This window comes from Heliangelus exortis, chromosome 17 (genome assembly GCF_036169615.1).
Source record: "Heliangelus exortis chromosome 17, bHelExo1.hap1, whole genome shotgun sequence".
In the NCBI taxonomy this organism is placed as follows: Eukaryota; Metazoa; Chordata; class Aves; order Apodiformes; family Trochilidae; genus Heliangelus; species Heliangelus exortis.
In genome coordinates this window covers 14,251,707-14,276,642 of record NC_092438.1, presented here as the reverse complement: position 1 = coordinate 14,276,642, position 24,936 = coordinate 14,251,707, and positions in this window count along the sequence as shown.

The window sequence follows — 24,936 nt, the reverse complement described above, 5'->3', positions numbered from 1 at the left end:
ATGGTGACACTTTAAATGAATGATAGGAAAATAATTACTTTAAAAATTAGTCTGCTCATTCAAATCCATTTGTGGTATTTCTTCAGTGGTTTACACTTTGGAGTATGGAAAGAGGTTTGCAAATGAGGTGGTTTAATGATAGATTTCCTAGGAATAATCGTGGCTGCAATCATAGTTTTCCCTGGACATCATTGCCCAGATAAGAATGAGATTTTGCTTGGGGGAAAAAATAAGAATTCCAGAAGTCTGTAGCATATTTACTATAGAATATAACTTTTCACTGAAGTTATTTTTCCTCTTGTTACTGGGGGGGTCTCCCTGCCTCAGTTTCCCTCATCCTGGGCTGATGGCAGAGCAGCTCAGCAGCCAGAGCCTAATTGAGGGACCTGGAGCACTGCCACTGGGCTTTTGCACACCCAGCTTTATTTTTTTGCTTTTCCTGAGCTCTGTGCTGCTGCTTTAGAGGGCAAGAGGCTGCAGGGAGGCTACATCCTTACTGATGTGATGCAGGGCTTCCTGCCAGGTGCTGGTCACAGTCCCTTGTTGCTCCTCTTGTACAATCTCAGTTGTGCAGATGCATGCATTTCACATGAGCAATTATGGAGGAAGATCCAAGCAGCAGGACTGTTGTATTTTCCAGGGACAAGACAGCTTATTCTGACTCTTTGGGTAAGGAAGTTTCAGTCTGCCAAAGCTGTAAAATAGAATTGGTCTGTGCTGCAATGAAATTTTGAAATGCTTCTTGGTTGCTTCTCTAAAACCTGATTATTAGTTTAATATTTTCCATGCTGTGTGTTGTAACCTGGGCAAACATCAGTTACTGGTGGTGAGAGGTGTGTTTCCAAGCAGTGAGTGGGTTTGCAGCCATCTCCTTTTCGAGAAAGCTTCGGAATTCCTAATTGTGCTGTCACATAATTAACATTGCAGCCCATTTGGCAGGAGCAAATGGGAAGCAGAAAGAGCAAAGAACCATTGGAATTCTCCTCTAGATCCCTGAGTCATATTCTGCTATCAGGTGAGTGGCAAAGCTGCTCAGAACTCCTCCTGTTCCCAACAGGCAGGCACCTGCTGCCTTCAGGCACTGCTGCTGTTCCCAGCTGCTCTGGGAATCTGCCTTGAATTCAGTGGGAAATCCACCCAGGTTCTGGTCTCAGGTGGGGGATGCAGGGCTGTTAATTGCTTTCCTTTCAAGGTGACACCCTTACCTCTCTGTGCAGACAGTCATATCCTCATCAGACCAAAATTCAGGACTTGGGCCTCGTGGAAATGCTGCCTGAAGGATGGTGGGAGGGGATGGGTTGCTCCAAAAAGTTAAATAAGCCAAACAGTTGTCAGTTGTTCTTTCCAATCTTTGCAGATTTCCCTGGTAGCAGTTGGCGGAGTCAGTGATTCAGAACATTGTTCCATTTATTTGCTTGAAAAGCAATAGGAGTTGTAAATATTTCAAAAGAATCTGTAGCAAGTTTCCTCTGCTGTGACTCATGAGGATTTGGATTATTATTGCTATGAAAACATTTGTAAAGTCATTGTATTTCTTTTCATCAAGAAATGTTCACTTGAGAGCCCATGCTAGGGCTGTGCTGTTCATTGCTTATCTCTTTTTCTCCAGGGCTTGCAGCATTAGTCACTGGCTCAGGGCACTAAAACAGTGACTGTGGAAAAGAAATGCCAATGTATAGACTGAAAATATCAGCATCAGGCAGCTAGTGGGAGAAACAGCAATTGCTGTTGTGTTTACAAAAAAAATAATAATCAAAACTAAAGTTAAGCAAATTTGGTTTAGAACGTGTTGAATTCACCAGGTAATACAACTTCTGGTGACAAAGTGATTTATATATAAATAAAGAAGAACTTAAAATACTATCCTCAATATTTCTTTCAGCAAACAAAAAGGTGGTGTTTGCACCCTCAGGAAAGTTGTAGATTGAAATTACACTAATTATAAGGTGAATTCCATACATTTTACCAGCATAAAAGGTTCTAACTAAAGAACCTATCCTGCTTTTCTCCATGGCATTTGAAGTGCAACTCTTTTTTTTGGGGGGTGTGTTGTGGTGTTTCATTCTGAGCATTCATGTCATGTGCAGTGACTCTGCCTATAAATCAGACACAGAGACTGGAAGGGCTCTGCAGCCAGACCAAGTTACCACTTAATGCAGTAGCTTTAATACAACAGATTTCTGTGACTATTAATGTCAATTTTTTTATACTTAGACCAGAAAACAACTTCTGTTCTGGAGGCTGTAACCTCCTTTAAAAAAAAAACCAAACCAAACCCCCAGAAAAATCTCCCTCTGTTCTTCCAGAAACTCTTTTAAATCAGAGACAAATTAACCAAGGTGATCTGGATATTAGGGAATACATTTGTTGTGTAAATATAACCTAGTGGAAAATTACAGTGATTAGTACAGTGATGAGCATTTTTCTGCTTTGTAAAGCTGCATGGAAAGGAACTGGGTGTCTCTTTCCCCAGTTTGATGCCAGACAGTAGTTAGACATTTGTGTTTGATAAGTTTTCTAGTTCATGGTGATAAATCTTCAAATGATATGGCAAGAAATTGTTCCACACCAAGCACATGGGCATGGAAGGAAGAGACCAGGAAGTGTGCAGCTGGAGGGTTCTGGATTTTTCACCTGCCAGTTGTGACATCTGCTGCTGTAGAACAGGTTATGTGAAGAAAAAAAATTGTTCATAAACAAGAATTGGTGTTTTATTCAGCAAACTTCTCAGCACCATATAACTAATTTGAAGTAGATGTGAAATTCCCAACAGAATTTTTTCTTTGTTGTCAATTTTAAAGTTCCTTTTAGCTAATAAAAATGTCCAGTGAAACCCTTTATGACCAATTGAAACGGAGCCTGGTGGATACTCATGGAATTGCACTAACAATTTACTTACTTAAAAAACCCTATATTAATAGCTGATTCTCTGTTACATTTCCAATAAGAACAAAGTTCTTTGTGGGAACAGCTCCATCATCTTGTCAGAGGTAGAAATCATTTAGCATTTGTTAGTTTGGCTACCTAGGTCTACAATGCACACTTTCCCTTCCCCTTCTTCACATTCTGTCATGCTTGGCTGAAAAGTTCTGAATATTACATAGGAAGTGATGTTACTTTAATAAGTCACAGGCAAAGGACTAGAATTTCTGTCCAGAACTATAGGTTTGGAGCTCAAGATTCATTCACAGCACCTAAAATGCAGATTCTCATGTTTTGCCTGCATATTATTTTAAGCCTTACCATTGATTGACTTCTGCTGCTATAGAAATATTAGAAATGCTGTTTTAACCCAGAATTGTTCTGCTGCTGTTATGGAAACAAAGAGCTTTTTCTTTCCTCTTTGTTGATGCTTCATGTGATAAGTGAAGTTGCAGAATAGCAGAGTGAAGCCAGTAGAGAAATAATGAAGAATGTGGCCCATGTTTTTATTTACATGTATATTCATATTTTTTAATAGCAAAATATTCAAAAGTGCAACACATAGTGGACTAGTGGCCTAGATATTTTTTTTTTAAATAGCTGGACTAGTAAAAACTTTAAAATTTAGCAGGAGATTTCTGTGGACAGATACTTTGCTCTTCAGAAGAAACAGACTGGGTCAGCTCTGCAAAACAAACATTTAATAGTAGTAATTATTAATGGATAAACTGAATAGAACTTAATATAACTGGATTTGATTTGTACTTTTAAATATGACTGACAATTCTCATTTTTTTGATATATGAGGGATGATTCCCTTTGTTGTTTATAGCCACTGGATAGGAAGTGTTCTGATACAGTCTCTGATCATCTCTGTTTCTGACCTAAACAATTTGATCTAGAAAACATTCAGAAATAGGACTAATACAGACTTTACCTTCTCCTCTGCAAAATTCTTCACTTCTGAATTAATTGCACCAATTCAGCATCCACCAATTTCTGATCCTTGTGAGACCAGAGGTGTGCCAGAGATCTCTGGGTCATCCAGTGTTCAGTTCTACTGCGGGACTGGTTTGTAGCTCTCAAATCTAACCTACAAACCCCTCCTTTCTCACCTTCTGGTGGCTTAATTATTCTACAGGTTATTTTTATAGAGAGCATCACATCAGAAAGGATGGATGGGCTGACTTGTTCCAGTTGTAGGTAATCTCAGATCTTTGATGTGCAGATGCTGTCAGACACTCACACAAGGTCACTCCTCACATCAGCTGCTTAGTTCAGTCAGGAATCTCTGCAGAAATATATTCTGCTTTGAACTCCTTTACACAGTGAAGGACAAGTCCACTCTTCAAATGTCTGAACTGTTCTGTTTTAATGCTCATGAAATAGCTGTAGGAAATCCAGTTAATTTTTAATTGTTTCAAGATACCTGGAAATTGTATTCTCTCTGTTCTACTTTGAAATTTTAAACAGAGACTTAGCAGAGATGTGTGTTCATAATAATACACACATTTGGGTGCAGCAAGTGAATGGTTTTTCTCCTGCAATAAAAAGAAAATTTATTCCACAAAATAAGAGGATGTAGGGCTAAGTAGATATTTTGAAGAGCAGGTCATTCAGAGGAACTCAAAATGCATGATCTGCCCTCTTTTTAGTCACCTGACATCTAAATTTGTGCAGATTATTCTGACAGAGTTGTGATACCTTTAAGAACACAGCTGGTTCAACAGCCCTTACAACTCGAATGTTGCATTTAGCAATGAATCCTGGACAGGAGACAAACACATTTTGTGTTTCACAATAATTGTTATAAAATAGGAGAACAGGTTAAGTTCTGTAATGAATGTATTTTCTTGTCTGCTATAAAAAGTGTCAGCTACATAAGAAGGTTGTAGAATTACACCTGTCTTATTTAGTTAGTTATTTACATGTTAGTCTGCAGCTGCAGAAACAATTGTATTGATTTTTTTTCTGGACCTTTTTTTTCAGAAAAGGAACATATTTGAGAGCTGTGCAGCACTCGAGCATTTTTTTATTCCCAGTTATGAGCATTTTTCATGGGAAAACTCATCATGGGGACAATCACATGTTACAGATGGACTTGAAAGATAAATAGCAATATATTCTTTGGTTGTTAAGTGAGTATCTGCATCTTATCCATCTGTCCTCCTCCTCTGTTCCTTCCATGTTATTACTCTACAAAGTCAATTCTTGCAGAGAATCTGCTTGATTTTTTTTTCCTTGTCAGAAGCTTGCAGGACACAAAGCAATACAACTTCACCTCAGTATTGTTCTTGAGGAGCTCTTCTCCCTTTTTGCCTTGAACAAGCTCCTTGAATGAAAAAATGAGATAGAAACCACAAAATCAGCTGCCTTTCCTCTCTTGTTTAATGAAAGAAAATTCTCCTGAAATGGGTTTGAAGTATTTAAAAACAACTACTGATCCAGTTATTGCTGCATCAGAAAATGTCCCTGCCTTGTGTGGGGCTCTGGTTGAAGCAGGAGTAATAAAGAGGAGTTCCCTGAGTTTTGTGGTGTGGAAATGAGGGATCCCAGAGGATTCCTAGAGGAATCCCAGCTCCTGGCACATGGGTTTGGGTCTGTTGTGACACTGTCCTGCTCAGTCCCAGCTCACTGCCCTCACCCTACAGGAGAGGTTAAAAGGGTAATGACACTTTAAAAGAGATGCTAAAGACAAACTATGGGGTTCTCTGTAAAAGCACTGACACTCAGTAAGAAGTCCTCTTTGTTATCCACAAGTTATGGCTGTTCCTTGGCTGGGTGTTGGTACCACATCCTCCCAAACTCCTCGTGCTGTCACTTTGGTAAATGATGAGCTCCAAGGTTAATGGCTTGACACAGGGATGCTTTTCATCCCCTTGGTTAGCCTCCTGTCACTGTTTATGTGCAGCAAGCATTGTGTAAGGTCATATATTTCTTGGAAGAGCAGGCAGTTGTTGTAAATCCCATTACAGCTGGCAGAAAAGAGTGTAATTGGGTACTGAATCTCTAACTAGACCTAAAAAGCAGGGAGTGTTACTGCTAGGGAGGCCTGGAAAATGTGGTAGATTGTGCTTAATTTTCCAAATTTCTGAGCATCAGAAATGTGCTGACATAATCTTGGTGACTTTTAGAAAATGAGGTGGCTATCTGGGATAGATACTGATAAATATTTAAAAGGTTTCAATTACTTGTTATTTGGAGGAGAAAGCTGTTATTAGGAAATTTAGACAATAAGCATTTTTATAATGAAACATGGCTGGAAAACGTGGTGGTAAAAAAGGTCTCTGCTGGCTGTGATCCAAAATTCTACCAGCAACACGTTCTCAACATTTACCAGTATCTCAATCTGCAGTCACAGAGAATCAGAATAAAACATCATAAGGAATCCCCCAAACAGGGAAACCCAGCAGTCAATATTCACTCTCAATGCTTCTACAGCAGAAATATTCTGGGTTCTCTCCATACTTTTCTCTTGTTGTTCAACAGCTATGAAACCAAGTAATTGATTTTGTTCCCTGTAATACACAGACTGCTCCCTTGCTGTATGGAATGTAATTATGTTTGCTGCAGAGGTTTCTTTTCTGAAAAAAAATCACTATTTAGTGTACCTATTTCATCCACCTTTGGAATGAATGCCTTGGTTTTGGATCACTGAGCAACTGCTCTGCACCACGAGTATCAGAAAGTTGGGTCAGGCAATTTTCCCTCTAGATTTGTGCACGTGTCACATTTGGGCAAAAAATGAGCTGATAGAATTGAAAAGAATGTAATTGGCAGGAGGTCAGGCAGAGAGCCAAATATGTCTAGAGTTTCCAGAAAAACCAGAGTTGTTTCATGTTGGCCTCTTACTTGATTAGTATGCAGGTAAGGAGATGGTGCCTCAACAGAATAATTGGATCATTCAAATATCTGCAAGCCCTGGTGTATCTACAAAGACTGAACAGTGATTAGATCCTGCCTGTTCACCATGGCAAGCCTTGAAATTCTTCCCACTGTGAAAAACTAATTTTCTGTGGGAATTTATTAAATAAGAAATCTGCATGCCACTTTACCTTGTAAGCATTACCAGCAGAATACAAAGAGTTCTTTAGACTTTGATCTATGCACTTCATGGATGCTTTTATATAATTGTTTTCTTTTTTTTTTTTTTTTTTCATTCAGCACAAAATCCAGTATTTCCTTGTTGCACAGATTTCTGGAGATGAGTTGCATCTACATTTGATGATAAAGCAGTTCATTTAAAGAGAAGGGAAGGGTGTGATGTGGAAAAAAAAAAAGAAACACAACTAAAACATAACAATGCATTCCAGTTGTTATGTTAAGAAAAAAGAACAAATATGCACAAGTTACTGCTTTTTAATCTTCATATGTCTGTGCAGTAATTGTTTACTGCTGCATCAGTAAAACAAATTCTATCATCTGAATAATGTAAAAAAATAAACAAAACCAGGATGCTAATCTGTGTTAACAAGGAGCAATCATATTACAGTGTAGGATTTCTGTGCTGCCCAGGGAAAAAAAAAAAAAGGAATTAATTTAAGGTTTGTAGCTGTTTTGAAGGGCAAAATAAGGTCCTTTCTGTACTTAGAAAAAAAATCATACTGTATTTTGAATGCCTTGAATCCAGTGTCTTGGTCAAAATGCCTTTTCAGCTGTGACTGCCCCATCTCTGGAAGTGTTCAAGGCCAGGTTGGATGGGGCTTGGAGCACCCTGAGCTGGTGGGAGATGTCCCTGACCATGTAAAGGGACTGGGACAGCAGCTTTAAGGTCCCTCCCACCCCAAACCAGTCTGTGATTCTTTGGAGGGTGCAGCTGATGCTGTGATCTCAGCTCCTGGCACTCAGCTTGGTTGTAGTGGAATAGAAAATAAACATATCCCTTTCTTTGCTCTGTGTTTTTAAGTACTTAGTGGCTGCAGAACAGCTACTCCTGGAAGCCAACCTGGAGTTGGAAAGGAAGTATCACTTAAGCTGCAGCGTAGCCAAGACACAGGAGGAGGTAATCACCTAAAAACTAAATCCTCTTGGGTTAAGGAAAAGAGTTGTATGCAGAGCTAAATGAATAATTCATGAAAAAAAACACTTTTTTTTTCCAGTTTGCAGAATGGCTTGAGATACTTTCAACTGTGTATTAATTATTCAAATGTTTCTGAGGAATGTGTTTCTAAAAACTTTATTATAAATATTGGCAATTTGAGCTTGATTCTTGCAATGATTGACTCAGAATACTGGATGGACTTCCCAGGCTTTAATTGGCTTGGTATGCAAGCACCAATGTGAATGTGATTGGTGAAGGTTTAAAACGTGTTCTAAATAAAATCTCTGTCTAATGAAACTTAAAATTTTCCTCTTCACAAGCTAGGTTTCTGTAGTAAAACACAAGAGCTTTAATTTTTTATTAGAGTAAGCATCTAGCACAGTATAACATGGCAGAAAGTAATTCATTTGGAAACAGAAATGGATCTTTAGATACTTTTTCCTGCATAATTCACACAGCTCTACTTGTGTGGTACTGATCACTACTTATTAATGTTGATTTTATACTACTCAATGGAGGAATATTTCTTTGTTCCTCCTCTTATACACTGTAATTATACCCCCAGTGCTAGGTGTCTGCATCCAAGTGCTTTGGGGCTGGCACATGAAATACCCAGATAATTGTGTCATGGGACACGCTCTTGCCATAAAAACCACCCCAAACTCTTACATAAAATAAAGGCTTAAAGCCAGATTTGTGCAAAAAGGGGGAAATCAGGGTTATTGCTTTGATAGTTTCATATCAGGATGCTCCAATGTGTGAGGAATACAAAAAGCTGGTGTCTTTTGAGAGTTTTTGCTGCCTTTGGAGGAAATGTTTATCAGATCAGTGTCTCAAGCAGAGCTGTGGCACCAGCTCCTGGGTACCAGCAATTCATGGGCTGTCTACTTGAAATATGGGTTTGGAACAATATGCAATGATTTACACCAGAGATAGAGACGTGTTCTGTCCTTGCTAAACTCCAGTCGGGTGAGGATGTTTTTTGCCTGCTTTGCTGGAATAACCCCACTTTCCTTCCCTTGCCATCCTCCTGCCTCTGATTTCAATCAGGTAAAATCAGATTCCTGTAAAAACTGTTCTCTGCTGGGTTGTGTTCCAGGGGGGTTTTCAGCTCAGTGCTGGTCACAGGAAAACAGCTGGGGTGGGAGGTGTCCTGTGCTCAGTGGGGAGTCCTGTTCCTGCCTTGCCTTCAGCTCTCTATCCACTGCCCTATCTTTACCTCCTCCTCTCTGACTCCTGGCTGTTAATCTCTCTCGTGTGGATTTTTTTAAATTTTTTTTCCAAATGCTTTTTGAAAACCTAAATGCACTGCAACCCCAGTATTTCTCTTATCTGTCACAGCAGTAATATCTTCAAAGAACTCTAGGAGATTAGTTGAGCATAACCTCCCCTGCCTAAATCTGTGCTGGCTACTGTTAATCACACTCTGTTCTCTCGAGTGCTCTTCAACCTCCTGCTTTATTTTTCTCCTTCAGTTGACTTTAGTTAAACTTGGGATGTGGATGTGGAGTTTACATGGTGATTAGGCACGGGTGAACAATGTTATCCGTGAGTTTCTACGTGAGGAACAAGAAAGACAATTTTTCAGCAGAGAAAATAAGAAAAAGGTGATTGAGGGAGCTTGTGACAAAGATCTATAAAACCTGACTGAAATTGAGAGCATTTATAAGAAATTATATCTTGTTGTCTCTTCACTGTAGGAATTAGGACACTCCAAAGGAAGCTAGCATTCAGCACATTTAAAATAAAATAAAAAAAAAAAACAAACTGCTTATTAATAGAACCTGTAATTAACCCACGGAATTTCTCACTGTCAGATTTTATGGTTGATAAAGTTTACACAGGTTCAAAATGAGCCTGGGCAAATCCATGGCAGAGAAAGATGCCAAGGTCAGTTAAATGTCAAGACACTGAAATGCGAGGAAGTCCCCAGGCTACAAATAACAAGGAATTACCACTAAATGTTAGCTCTGTTCCTGCAGTCTTTCACTGGCATCTTCTGCTCGCTGGCTGACAGGGAGCAGTGTGTCCATATGGGCTGGCATGAGCTCTCCTTTGTTTTAAATTTCTCTGAGCCCTCTGTGGTTCTAATCAAATGCTTCCTGATCACCTACATCTTCAGGAATTTTCATCCCTATGGAGATTGACGTGGGCTTTGGACTTGTGTTCTCTCATGAACAGAAGTGTAAAGTGACTAAAATCTTAGCTAAAATTCCCCGTTAAGCTTTGAGCCAAATGTCTTTTGCAGAGTTTGCAGGAATTTAGCACTCAGACAACCTGCCCATTGATTGCAGAGAGTTTGAAGTTATGCTAGAAAATGCAAATTACTCCCATTTTATCTCTGTCTTCAGCTTAGATTTTGTGATAGGTTGGGTTTTCTTGCTTTTAATTAAAAGTTTATTTTTCAGAGCTGGTGAGTTTTCTTTTTCTTGCTGAACAATTTCCACTCATCCTTCTCCCAAGGGGTAGAATTATCGAGATCGAGGTTGAAGGAAACATTAATTAAACTTAGTGATAAAATGAAGTCTATAAAGACTGAGTTTCTTGTCAATGGACCTCCAGACAGACAAAGTTTTAAAATTTCCTTACCTTTCATCATTAAAGGCAGCATCACAAAGCAGAGTATATTTACAATGTCAGCGTGCCTGCCAGGATATCAAAATCTAAAAATAAAAGAGCATAATCACTTCTGGTTTACTTGCTTGGACCTGAAAGTCAGTGCAGTAATTTAAGTGTTTGTTGTCTGGGTTTGGTTGGGGTTTTTTTTGTTTGTTTTCTTGGTGGTGGTGGCCTGTTTGTTTGGTTTTTGTGACATACAAAAAGATGCTATGATTGGTTTTATTCTTTATGTTTAAAAATTATCAGGAAAAATATAGGTGTGGGGAGTGGGCATCAGCTTGCCAAAGCTGGCCTGGCAGCAGGGTTAATGTTCTCACAGAGTTACAGAAGAGATTCTTCTGTGCAGATAATATATTCAGTTTTGCAAGTCCTAAAACTGTCAGTCAGGAACAGGAGTGGTAAACAAAGAAAAAATGCAAAATATTGTGTCCTCCTATCTCAAAAGAAAAGTGAAAATATTTCAATAGACAAAATCACTTGGCCTCTGAGAATAATATTGGTTAAAACTGGCCATCCTCTACCTGGGGGAAGGGGATGTTTGGGGTATTTTTAAAGTATTTTATAAAAAAGCAGTTGACTCTGATGATTAAGTCATGGATTTAAGTACTTGTGCATAGTGGAAGTTGGGCTCTGGCAGGTATCTGAGCATTCCTAATTCTACACAGCTGCTGAATACTTGAGTTGGTCAGTCAGGTTTTTAAGTACCAGTGGGCTAAAATGGGAAATAAAAGTAATAATCATTAGAGATAGTTCTCAATGCAGTCTTAGAATACTAACACCATTTGGCTCAGCTAGAATTTTTCCTCTTTGCATTTATGAAAGATCTTTATGGAGCTGGTCAGAAATCTTAATGAGAAATAAACTTTTCAGTCTCGTTCCCAATAAGTGACACTGAGAAAGCAAAGGAATAATTACTGTCTGGCTTCCTAGATTAATCTGGTGGAAACTTAGTGCTGGAAAACGTTTGTCTTGGTATCAGTGGACACTGAGTGCAGCCAGAGACAGTTTCTGAGTGATCACAGCTACTGATCACAGTGCTCAAATGCTGAGCAGTGATGAAATAATTTTTGTCCACTCCATCAGAGTAAGGAAATGTGCAGAACTAAATCACTGAATGTTTCTGTGTAACAAATGCATTCCTGGAAACAAAAATTTACTGACTGGCAAACCACAAGTATGAAATGCATCCGTCTTCATCAGAGAAGTTACTAATTGCAAATTACCCAGTTAGCTCTAGCAATTTATTAACAGCAGTCAAAGAACCTTTAAAGAGAATGTAGAATGGTTCTTCAGATCCACGACGTGGGATGCTCTTTTATTGGGAGTTTCTATCAAGTCACAGCAAAGTGATGCTTCCATCTCATCAAATGTGGTGTAAGGATGATTTCTGGAGCCAAAAATATATCCTGAAAGACACTGAAGGATTTAAAATATGGCAGATTCTGGCAGGGAGACATGGGATGGGAAAAGGACAAGAATTGTCCTGGGAATGAGTACTCCTTGGTTACTGAGAGTGCAAACCAGGAGTAAAGCAGCCTCTGTAGGGGAGGATCAGACACTCCAAGGGAATGGAACTGAGGAATTAAGGGTTGTTTGATAGCTTTGGTCAGAGAATAGAGCAAGTAGATCTAAGAGAAGATAAAAGAAAATAAAGAAGAAAAGAAATAAAAGAAATTAGGATGTTTACATGTTCATATACACATAAATATTTCGGGTCTATCCCAGTGGAAATGCTTGGAGCTGGAGCTGTCTGTCTTTAAGAAGCCATGAGTACTGATTTCCATAGAAAAATAGTGGTTCTGTGTTTTGGTTTTCTTTTTTTAATCTTTCTTTTTAAAAAAAGGGTTTTTTTGTGCTCTTTTTTTCTCTTCTTTTGATAGTGAAATAAGGTGCCTGGTAGCTTGTGCTATTTCAGCATTCAAGGTCTACAGAATGATTCTGAAGATTTGGTCCAATCATTTTTTTAATTAAGCACTTTGAAAGTTCACTGAGACTGAATAGCAAGATTGAAAGAGTGGAAGTTTTAAAATGAACTGACAATTATTCATGGGTCATCCCTTCTCAGATTTCATTTAATCAAAGACCCATTAAAAGCACACATTGTAAGATGGTTCATTTTTTATAATTTCTTTAACTTTTTAATCTCATTTTAAAAATTATAAGAGTCATTAAGAGACTAATTTTGAGATTCCCTCCAGAGTTTTCTTAATCAGGCCCATTTTATTCTGCCTGTGATAGCCATGCATTAAAACTCACTGAGTAAAGTATTTAAATACCTGTTTAAGGATACACTGTGGGCTGCATGGCATGGGAAGCACACGTGCAGAACTGAACTGCTAAGCTGGGTCTACAATATAATATTGGTAAGAAAGTAACAATGCTATCATTAAATTACCTGACTACATTTGGAAATCAGATGCTGGGCTAATAGTATTTTTTTTTTTTTTTTTTTTTTTTTGTTATGTAGATTACCTTAAATCTTTTTTTTCCAAGCTACTGCAAAAAGTGAGATTTTAACTGTTTACTGACCACATATGCTACTCTATTCTTTGCATTTTAAAACAGAGCCAAGATGCTTGATTCAAGTCACAGTTCCAGGTGCCTCCAAACAGGTGTGATCAGCATTACCCTCCTGGAGTAATCTCAGCCCCTCTTTGCCAGGATGGCTCTCAGAGTGCCATCAGAAACTCTGAGCTGTCACTGGGTGCTCTGCTCCCATCTTCTTGCTTGAGACCATTCCACCTTTTCCTTGGCAGTTTTGAGAATCTCTTTCCTTGGGCTAATGATGGACAAAGGTTCCTTAAAAAGAGAGGTGGAAACCTGGTGTTATTCCTGCACTTTTGTGTTCAGTACATTGGCCTGAAACATTTTCTGAGGTTAAGGAAAAGCTACAGAATTAAACTACAGAATTAAACTACAGAATTAAACTACAGAATCAAAAGTGTCAGTCTTAGGGAAGTGGTGGAGAGTATCAGATGAGTCTGTAGAGCTGATTCCAGGCCCAACAGTGTCCATGCCTTGGTTCTACTTAAGTATCCAAAATCTGCAATATTCTCTAGGAATAGCTCTCAAAAATATTTGGTTTTTAGCAGCTTCTCACCCCTATTGTTTTGCAATTTCTTAATGTTGATTTGCAGTAGTAAACCAAGAGACTAAGCCAGAGATAACTCTCTGCCAGGAAAACAGACCCTTGGTACTGTCTCTGATCATCTGTACTGCAACAAATGGCAGGTTTGAAAAATAAGTCTTAAATACTCAGGAATTAAAAGCAGGAAAAGAATCTTTACTCTTGCTTGATGGAACCTCTGGTGCTTTGTCATTAGTAGGGTAAACACCATGGGCTGCCTTAAAGTCTCCATAGATGTCACAGGTATCTGAGCAACATGCATATATATTTTTTACTGACCTGTTCTTCCAGCTCATTAAACACAGCTGCTGTTTCCTATCAGGAGGAAATGTAATGAAAGTCATTTGAAGAGAGAGATGATTGGTTGTATTAAATCCACCATGTGTTGTTTAATTTCCTTGGTAAAAGAGAAGCTGTTTTATTGCAGATGTTTGCCAAAACCCAGTCATCACTACTTGGGGTGAAGAGGGAAAGTCATAGAGAAGTTTAATTTAATAATAGTGGGAGAAAAAGGCTTTTCCAGTGTTGCTGGATAAGAATAAGTATCCTCCTGTCTGTAATGTAGAGGAACAGTAGAAAGAGCTTATGTGGGGTGTCTTTATTTTTAAAAGCTTTTTGATTTCTACATTGACAGGGGATGGCTACCAAGATTGTTTTCCTGTTCTCTAATTGTTTAACTGACATCCCTTTGAAAATCACAGTGTGGTTCCTTATTTTGGGAAAATTTTTCACCCCATGCCTGAAGTGGTCGTGTCATGTGTCTGTATGAACCATTGCAGTGGTGACTTTAAATGAAATGTGTCTCTGTCATGTAATATTAAGGGGCTAAAATTAATTAACTGACTTGTCTCTCCCTGGTGAAGCAATTTAACTTCCCTGTGCATCAGTTACTTCTGTAGGAACAAGCTGAAATTTTATTATTTTAAATGGGAAGTTTCACTTTCGAGTCAATGTTCAGGAAATTTTCTGAGGTTGTGGGTATGGACTGAGTCAACAAAATGAAATTTTGAAAGAGATCCACCCAAGGATGCTGTAGTAGTTACCACACTTTGAGTCAATGCCCCTCCAATCAATCAATCAACAAATCAAAAAATTTTTTCTGATTTTTCTTAAGGAACAGGGTATTTAATGAAGTAAGGTTTAATTTAGAGGTTCAGGTGTATGTGTGAAAGGACAATCTGCAGGTACAGCAAATTAATTACATTTCAGATTGCACAGAAGGGGCAAGAGGAGCTTACTACTCTTCCTACAAAACCAGGACAAAGCATATGTCCTTTTTGAAATGGAAGGCTTAATGCTGCCCTATATTTCTGTTTTATCTTCCTCTGCCTACTTTACACAGTTCTGAAAGAGCTGAATTCTCATATTCTTAGGCTAATGACTTCAAAATTCAGAGAGCTTTCCCTAGCAGTAGGAATGACCTCCTGAGCTGCTGCCCTGGGCAGCTCTGCACAGCTGATGATAAAGTTAACTTTAGTGCTGAATTCTTTATTTGCAGAAACATAAAGTTAATTTTATATCCTACTTGTTTTAACTAGACTGCAGATACTCCTTGTAGGGCAGCGAGGGAGAACAATCTCTGATCTTTCACATCTGCCAAAATTTAGAAACAATTGTAAGAAAAAAGGGATATTCAGCTTATTTACATTTTTTACGAAGGAAAACACCCTGCCCCAACTTGTTAGATACCTTGATTTCTACCAGGGAGGGTTTCTCTGTGCTCCTGATTCTTTTTAAAGCAGAGGAAGCAAAAGAATCAGCAGCAGGGCAGTGCTTGGGCTCCCCATCATTTACAGGAGCAGACATGGTGTCCCCAGGATGTCACAAAGAAGCAGCTGATGGAAGCTTCACCAGATCTTGAGTCCTTTTCCCTGAAAGCCACAAGGTCACAGCACGGGCTCAGTGAATGAGAAGTTGGGATCTGATTTATTTCCATCCTTCTTGCTCTGCCTGTGCTTTAAGCCACTGCCTATTCTACTTTGTCATTTAGGGAGGGAGGAGGAGGTGAGAACAGAGTACAGAAATGAATATTTATGTACAGATTTCTGTGATTGAAATTCCCTCATTGAATCCAGCTCATACACGCAGCTTCCACCAGTGGGAGGATCAGAATCTGTAGAAGTGCAAATACTGCTGGGGAGGAAGCAGCCTTCAGTAAATGGAAGCAAACCTTGTGGTTAATGATGATGAGGATCATCAAAATGAGTGCATTCACAGGAACCAGGGGCTTTTAAATGCTCTGTATAGATCACCCTCATGTTTTCTTTCATGGCAAAACTTAAAAGGAAGAGGCATAGTGCTGCTGCCTAATTTACAGCTACACATGGGTCTCTCTAGCCTGGAAACCCTGTTTATTCTCCTTTGGAATCATCATGACTTAACTGGGAGAAGTGGGTGGCAAGCCCAGCTCCCTTGCACGGGGGAGAGTGCAGACATGGGGAAGGAGAAAGCACATTTTATCCCAGCTTCCCACTCTTTAGTGCCCAATTAATTGCACCAAAAATCAAAGAGAGAGCAGTGAACTTTTCCTCAGTGATACACGAGGTGCTTCTCATTAAAACCACAACCAAAGGTGGGCTTGGGAGAGAAGAGCCTGGCAGCACCCCAGCCCAGGGAGAAGAAAAGCCCAGAGCATCCTGGTGAGGCTGGGGACTGCTCTGGAAGCTGGAATTGTGACCCAGAGCATCCCAGTGAGGCTGGGGACTGCTCTGGAAGCTGGAGCTGTGACCCTGAGCATCCCAGTGAGGCTGGGGACTGCTCTGGAAGCTGGAGCTGTGACCCAGAGCATCCCAGTGAGGCTGGGGACTGCTCTGGAAGCTGGAATTGTGACCCAGAGCATCCCAGTGAGGCTGGGGACTGCTCTGGAAGCTGGAGCTGTGACCCTGAGCATCCCAGTGAGGCTGGGGACTGCTCTGGAAGCTGGAGTTGTGACCCAGGTTATCCCAGTGAGGCTGGGGACTGCTCTGGAAGCTGGAGGTGTGACCCAGAGCATCCCAGTGAGGCTGGGGACTGCTCTGGAAGCTGGAGGTGTGACCCTGAGCATCCCAGTGAGGCTGGGGACTGCTCTGGAAGCTGGATCTGTGACCCAGAGCATCCCAGTGAGGCTGGGGACTGCTCTGGAAGCTGGAATTGTGACCCTGAGCATCCCAGTGAGGCTGGGGACTGCTCTGGAAGCTGGAGGTGTGACCCTGAGCATCCCAGTGAGGCTGGGGACTGCTCTGGAAGCTGGATCTGTGACCCAGAGCATCCCAGTGAGGCTGGGGACTGCTCTGGAAGCTGGAATTGTGACCCTGAGCATCCCAGTGAGGCTGGGGACTGCTCTGGAAGCTGGAGTTGTGACCCTGAGCATCCCAGTGAGGCTGGGGACTGCTCTGGAAGCTGGAGATGTGACCCAGGTTATCCCAGTGAGGCTGGGGACTGCTCTGGAAGCTGGAATTGTGACCCTGAGCATCCCAGTGAGGCTGGGGACTGCTCTGGAAGCTGGAATTGTGACCCAGGTTATCCCAGTGAGGCTGGGGACTGCTCTGGAAGCTGGAGATGTGACCCAGGTTATCCCAGTGAGGCTGGGGACTGCTCTGGAAGCTGGAGTTGTGACCCAGAGCATCCCAGTGAGGCTGGGGACTGCTCTGGAAGCTGGAGTTGTGACCCAGGTTATCCCAGTGAGGCTGGGGACTGCTCTGGAAGCTGGAGCTGTGACCCAGAGCATCCCAGTGAGGCTGGGGACTGCTCTGGAAGCTGGAATTGTGACCCAGAGCATCCCAGTGAGGCTGGGGACTGCTCTGGAAGCTGGAGGTGTGACCCAGAGCATCCCAGTGAGGCTGGGGACTGCTCTGGAAGCTGGAGGTGTGACCCAGAGCATCCCAGTGAGGCTGGGGACTGCTCTGGAAGCTGGAGCTGTGACCCTGAGCATCCCAGTGAGGCTGGGGACTGCTCTGGAAGCTGGAGGTGTGACCCATCAGAGTCACAGCACTGCTGGCAAAAGGGAGCAGTGGTTTTCTGGTGTGCAAGAAAATCCAGAAGGGTTGCAAAAAGGGATTAGCAAAGGAAACCTGGAAGCTGTGCTGAGCTTACACTGATGCTCTGAACATTTATTTGGTCTGTCTAATGAGCAGCCTCAGTATGTAAACACATAATGAAAACATTACAGAGTATTTCATGCTTAGTTGGAGCTGAATTTGTCTCTTTGTTTAACCAAGACACATATTTTTAGGGTTATTAAAAAGGATGCATCCAGTGTATATTTTAAAATAATTGCCTGACGTTGCTTTTGAAACCATGAAGATTATCAGGGAATAAAAATAAATATATTATTGATAATGCATATCCATTCTCACTGGTAAGTTTATCACTAGTGACAGTGCCTGGGAGCCACAGTTGGGAATTAGGCCCTGTATAAAATCAGGCCAAAAAGACAGATTTTGCCTAATGATCTAAATATGAGATGACAATAAGATATGGCTGGAGTCATAGCACATCCCCAATCTGGGTTTTATCATCTGGGGAGGATTTTTCAGCAAAGGGGGATTTTAAGGGAAAAAATGAGTGAGGGTCATGGGCTTTGTTTATTATTATTCTAAGCCTGAAGGAAGTTATAAAAGGGTCTTTTTTACAGTGAAGTACTGGGACTATGGGTATTGATACATGCACTGATCTGGGTCACCTGCCTTTTACTGAATATCATGAGAATTCCTGAGCTCTGAGGGACCTTTCTGGTGACATAAACAGCTAATGAAAAGCTAGGTATTAGGAACCATAGCAGGGAATATGTCTGGTAACACATCTCTAAAATAAGAATATAGAAGGCTGTGATATTCAGTAACTCCAATATCTTCAGCAGCCTAGCAATTTGTAATGTAACATAAAATATACAAGTTCCTTAAATAATAAAAATGCATAACATTTGCCAGTTACTGGCCTGACCAGGTTGTCCTTCACATGAAAGGTGGGGATCATTAAAATCAAAGGTAATAATGTGGTCCCAGAAATTTGCTACTAAACTTATTACAGAGAGATGTTAAAAATTAATAAATTTCAAGCCCCCAGCAGAATGCAGGAAAATCCAGGAGGTATTTTCAGAGGTGGTTTCATCACGTGTTGATGTGACTCCTAGGGACATGATTTAGAGGTGGCATTGGCAGTGCTGGGTTTGGGGATGGGCTCAATGATGTTAAAGGCTTTTTCTGACCTAAAGGATTCAATGCACTCACCACAAGGAGCTGTGTGGTCTCAACTGGCACAAATCTTCATTATTTCAAGGTCAGGTCCCACTGATCCTGGAATTTGAGTTCTTATGCCAAGGTTTAACTTGCATTCCAGATATTTCCCCATTCTGACACCAAAAGTTGTAATCCTAAAACAACCACTTGTGAATCTAAATGAGGCAAGCTGTTCTTCCTGAAGCAGTCTGATTTTTTTAAATGCTTTCCCAAAGAAATTAAAGATGGATCTTAGAGTAGATTAAATAATATATAATAAAAAGAATCTTTATTAATTCTATACCTGTCTAAACTGATGTATTGTGCACAGGCTTTTAATCGCTCTGAAGTCCCCACGGGCTTCCAGACTTGAAGAAACTGAAATTAATCTGACAAAGGGCTTCTCAAATGGATTTGTAAAGATTTCAGGAGTTTTCTGTTGTTCTTACATATTATGATCCTTGCCAGCTGTCGTAAAGAACTATTGAGTCTTCACTTTAGTTCACCCCACCTGAGACAACAAGAAGTCAGTAAATCAGAAGTTGCTCATCAAGCATTCATTCTTTTCCTTTTAAATATTTCCCATCTTTGCTAAGTAGGAAGGGATGAACTTTTCCTCACAGAAAATCAACATGACCTTTCACAAATACCAGGTGCAAGCATTTCAGCATTTGTATGTTCTGGCATTTTAATAAAAAGACCAAATGAATTTTTACACACAATGTATCCTGGAATGCAAATAGTTACATGAATTGCTTTCTCTCACCTGGCTTGAAATTTATTCATCTCTTTTGACATGCTCATGAGAGTTGACCTAAGTAATTAGAATAAAATACTTGACCATGAAAAAAATAGACATTTTTTTGGTGAATTCCTTACTTTTAATTACTTGAATACTCTTCAGCAGTACATAACATATATTAACAATAATTTTAGATTTTATTTGGTGTTTGCAAGCTATGAAGAAATCTTTCTCATACTGGAATCTTAAGTAGAATATCTGTGAGTATCTTAAAGCACTATAAGTGAGTGAGTGAGGCATTTAGGCCTCATGTTTCTGGCACACTGAACTCTACCAGAGTTGAATCTCAGAGGAAAAAGTCAAACAGCTCCTTCCTTGATCCTTTATTGCTGTAAAGACTCTCTTTGGAAGCAAAGTGATTCACTTAAACACAAGATTTTAAGAACATGCACTCTGAATTTTAGAGAATCAAGCATCAATTAATGGGTAAAGAACATATTTTTTTTCCAGGCTGTCCCAACATAGCAGCACACACTGCAGAAGTTTAATTATAGGTGAGGGGTAAAAGTTAATCTAGAAAAAATAACCTTTAGTAATACATTTAATTACTGGAAATGCTCTAAACTCTCAGTGATAAGTGATAGAGCCTCCCCATCCCTTTCATCTCTCTGTGCTGTAGGGATTTTCTGTGTTTTAAAATAGAATTTTTGGGTTACTTGGGTGGGGGAAGACAGAAAGCAGCATTTCAGCAGGTACTGCTTGGCTCTTACTCAGAGCTCCTCCTTTCAGAGAAAGAAATCAGTGTCAAAGTAGTTATGTACAACAACTCTTAGGCACCAAGCATGCATTTTTGTGTCAGCAAAACAGCTCTGTCAGCTGGAGGGAGTTGTAATTCAGGATATTCTGAGGAAACAACCCCTGCAGTGAAATGTTGGTGCATTTTTCATTGTGCTGGCTCAGCCCTGGGGTTTTCACTGTGGGAAATTCTGGCTGATTTCTGGGAGCTCACGCTCTGCAGTGGTGCAGTGCACTGGCACTTGGCTCAGTGCCTCTCATCCCCTGGCTTTTGTGTCTTTTGGGTTTTTTCCTCTGTCAGGGGGCACCGTGCAGGCTGGGTTTTGTGTCACCCCATGTCTGCTGGTAGAGTCATGCAGGGAAGCTCAGTCCTGCCTCTTCCAGCTGTGGCAATCCTGCCCAGAGGAGATGTTGCAAGAGAGTGAGTCCCCAGTGGTATGGAATAGAATGGAAGCAGATGGTGAGCTAAAGAAAATTTCAGGGGAGGATTACATTTTCCAGTTACTGTCTTTTTGATTTCACTGTTATTGTCTGATGAATGGTGTCAGATCTGATCCCTCAGATTGAAAGGCTGCTTCCCAACGTGCTCCCAAACGTACAGATAAAGTAAATGGCTGCTGCCAGTGTACTCTGTCAGAAACTTAATTTTTTTTTAATGCATATTAAGAAGCGACTCATTCTGCCCGGTCTGCTGTGTGATTTTCCCCTTCAGCTGGGGATTGTTTTTCCTGTCATGACTTGGTTTTCAATAGGCTGCTGTGTTTTGATCCATCGTAGGATACACCAAAGTACTTCTGGCTTGTGCTTGGGCAGAGCAGGCAGAAATGTTCTCTTGCCCTGCCTTATTTACACAGCTTTGCTTTATGTTTGTTCTCTGCTTAGGCACTGGGGTCTGTGTAAAAGTGGGAGAGAAGGGAGCCAGAGCCCTCAGAACTGGAACCAGTGTGGACACTGGGTCTGTCCCTAGCACAGGTATAAGCCCAGGCTCTGGGCAGTGGGAAGAAGGGACCTGGTTCTGGTTCTGGTGACTTCTGGCACCCAGAGGAAGGCTCCTGCTCCACCCAGACCTGCAGCTGCAAAGCAGGGACACTGCCCTAAAAGCTGGGGAAAATCCAGATGGAAAATCTGGTCCAGATGCAAGGAAAGCATCTGGGCCAGCTGCTTCTGAACCATGTGGCAGCTGTATTTTTTCTTTACGATTTTCAGGAAACTGTATCAAAGTATAGCAGGCTAAAATTTATTCAGAAGTTATTGTAGGAAGCAGTGTCCTGTGCTGCCCAGAAAGCAGAGTCCAGAGCTGAATCTGATCCCTTGTGTACAACCAGGGAGCATCTTCACTGGAAGGACACAGGGTACACTGGAATCCCTGTGGTCTTTTGTTTTTCTGATCTTTGTACCAATTGCCTTCTAATAAAATAATCGTGGGGCTAGGGAGGAAGTAGAGGACATTTAATTCCACAAATTTATTCCATGGTTGGGAAAGGATGTGATTTGCCTTTATGCAGAGGAGAGATTTTAATCCTACTTTCCCACTTCTTGAGTACAGTTGGCACCACTGTCTCATCCCTCTTGCTTCTTTTTCATTGTTTCTTGAGGAAAAAATGGTTCAATGGAGAAGCAAATATTTGTCAAATTATATCATACTTGTCAAATAGATTGAAGCAATGTTTTAATGTTAATAAAAGTCTGCCTCCTCCCCCCCCCCCCTCCCGTTTGCCTTCTGGTTGTAGTGATGAACAAATTGAGCCAGATGCCAAATAATCTGCTCACTAAGGACAGAAATTGTAAGGAAGGGCACGAGCTCCTGCAGCAGCTCATTCAGTACCATGCAGATGTTTGCTGACAGCTTCAAACCCAGCACACACTGAAAGGGCAGCTCTAGTTCTGAGCCTGTGGCCAGAATATTAGGAGCTCTGCTACTCCAAACAGGAGTTTCTGTGACTGAGCTGAACAGGGTTCCACAAGCTGAAAATAAACATTATGGAAAATTATCATGTCTCAGCTGGGTGGAACCTAAAAAGGCTGTGTTGGTCCAAACTCAAATTTAGTGAGATTTCAGTAAATATTTCTGTATCATCTGGGAACTCTCAGACCTTGCCATCCAGGGTTATTTTTTCTGATTATTATTTTACATTATTAAATTTCAAGAGGGCTAAGAAATGTCAGGACACCATATACAAAGAAAACATTTTCTGTTCAATAGAGAAGTGTGAAATGATTGCTTCCTTCTTTCATGCTGTCTGTGTCATTTTATCCACAATCAAGGACTGAATCTGTTCTTCTATGACTCCATGCTGCAGATGCAATAATATCCACAGAAGATTATTGAATGCACAAAAATTATCCACATCCATCTTATCAATAAATGTGTCACGAGCTAATTTGATGCAATTATATAGAGGTGCCCTTTCTACAATACCAGTAGATCCCTTTGATGCACAACTTAAGCAATAATACTTTAAAATACCCGTAGGAAAAAAAAAAAAAGGAAATAAAAAGTTAATTTCAGCAATAAGATACTCGCTAGATATTCATTAAAGAGAAGGCTGGTAATTTAACTTAAAAAAGAATAAAACAGCCAGCAATAGAAAAACTTTAGTATAAATGATGTGGAATTACCTCTTGGGTAAAATGAAGCACCTGCCCCAGCCATGGCCAAACAGATTTGTGCCTACCCCTATGCTGGATCTTCCTACAGTTAATAGTAGTTTCTTTTTTTATGTATGATAATTCTCATTATTGCTTTGGTGCCCAGACATGTGAAAGTGTCAACAGGAACAGACCTTTCCTGTAGCATTCCTTTCTATGTGCTTATACCATGTCCAGTCTTCTCTTTTGTGCCACTTAAATGCTGTTGATTTATTCTCTTACATCAGTTGAGGTTATAGAAGAGTTTTCAATCTTGAATTGAGGTCTAAGTTACATCTAAATGAAGCTCAAGATTGTAGTAGGTCATAATGACAGCTTTCTGACTGCTTTCTTTTATTGAGTGCTGATTTATTTACTTAGGCTTAGAACCTCATAAATATTGTAAATACCCATGTAAATTTAATGAACTTCTTTTCTAGGCTGTTATAGCTCGGTTTCTTTGGTATATTTTAAAAATTGCAATTTAATGTATTTTTTTGATCTTCCTGTGCTAGTGTTGCAGATAATTATAGTATTTGAACTCCCTGCTTTTGTTGCTGCACAAGTACTGTGGTTATGTGATTTAATGTGCTTGGGAAGGGTACATTTTTAACACTTTTCCTGCCAGAATGACTTAGAAGAGTTGGAAGTTTCCAGCACTTCAGGATGCTTGCCTCCCCTACAAAGTGCTGCTTTTGGGAGCCTAAAATACAAGAGGATCATCATCAGTCCTGAGGGGAAAAATAGGCTGGCAAATTCCTTTTTGTGAGATGACCCCCGAGTTCTAGAGCCTTCCCAAAGGCTGCTGCTCAACCAGCTCCATTGCTGATCTCACTGGGGGGGGGTTTAATCTAAAGAATAACAGTCCAGTGGAGAAACACAAGGAATTATGCATAAAAAGGAGGGTAGTTTGGTCCCATAAACAGCCTGGTAGGGAAGAACCAGGCTGTGGGTTGGGGTATGGATTCAGAGGACAAGCATCTCATTGCTGTTCCCTTTGCAGGTGAAGTTTTGGTACCTAAAACATAGGAATAGCATGAGGCTTATTAGCTTAGCCAGTGGTTTATTAAAATGAGAGCTGTGCAGACATATAACTATCATCCTCTTGTGTAAGGATAGGTATTTTTTAATTATCAGCATCTTTTGATACTTGTGGAAATCAAACCATCCATGTGCACATTGTTCTGTGAGTACCAACTCCGGACAACAACAGCAGAAATACATTTGGTAACTATACTGCAACAAGCAAGGGAATTCAACAGCACTGAGGTAAAGTTTAAACTTTGATATATGCTTTTTTAAATCAGAATCCAAAGTTTCGACTCTGTGTCACCTGCTTTGCATTATTTCCATAGGATGGAAGACATGAAAAAAAAATATTTTGCGTAGATTTCTCAAAAAGGGAATTTGGAGTTGCCTGTGGCCATTTTAGGAGTTCTTTCAAGCATTTCTGTGTTCCAGCAATCTCCATGCTATAAAAGCCCCTTAGGGCTTTAGACAGCTATGTGTGTCTTTTTGTTCCTCTCTAATGAAGCTATAATAAGGCACCAAATCTCTTGGAATCATTTTTCTAAAATGAAACACAAAGCTCGTGCTGCGTTGTGCTGCTGCAGCTCTGGCAGCACTATGTGATAAAAACAACTTCCAAGTTTTTTTCTGCACAAAGGTCTGACTTTGCTATGGATGTTTTTGATGTGGTGTAACAGCTGATTGAACTGAAGTGGCTCTGGGGATTATCCCAGGTGAATGTCAGGACTGGCCTAGCAGCCATACTGTCAGCTAGCCCTAATGAAGCTAATGGCAGGAGGAAAAGTGGAACTCTTGTCACATTTGGAGAAATATTGGCACGTGAAATGAAGTGAAATTG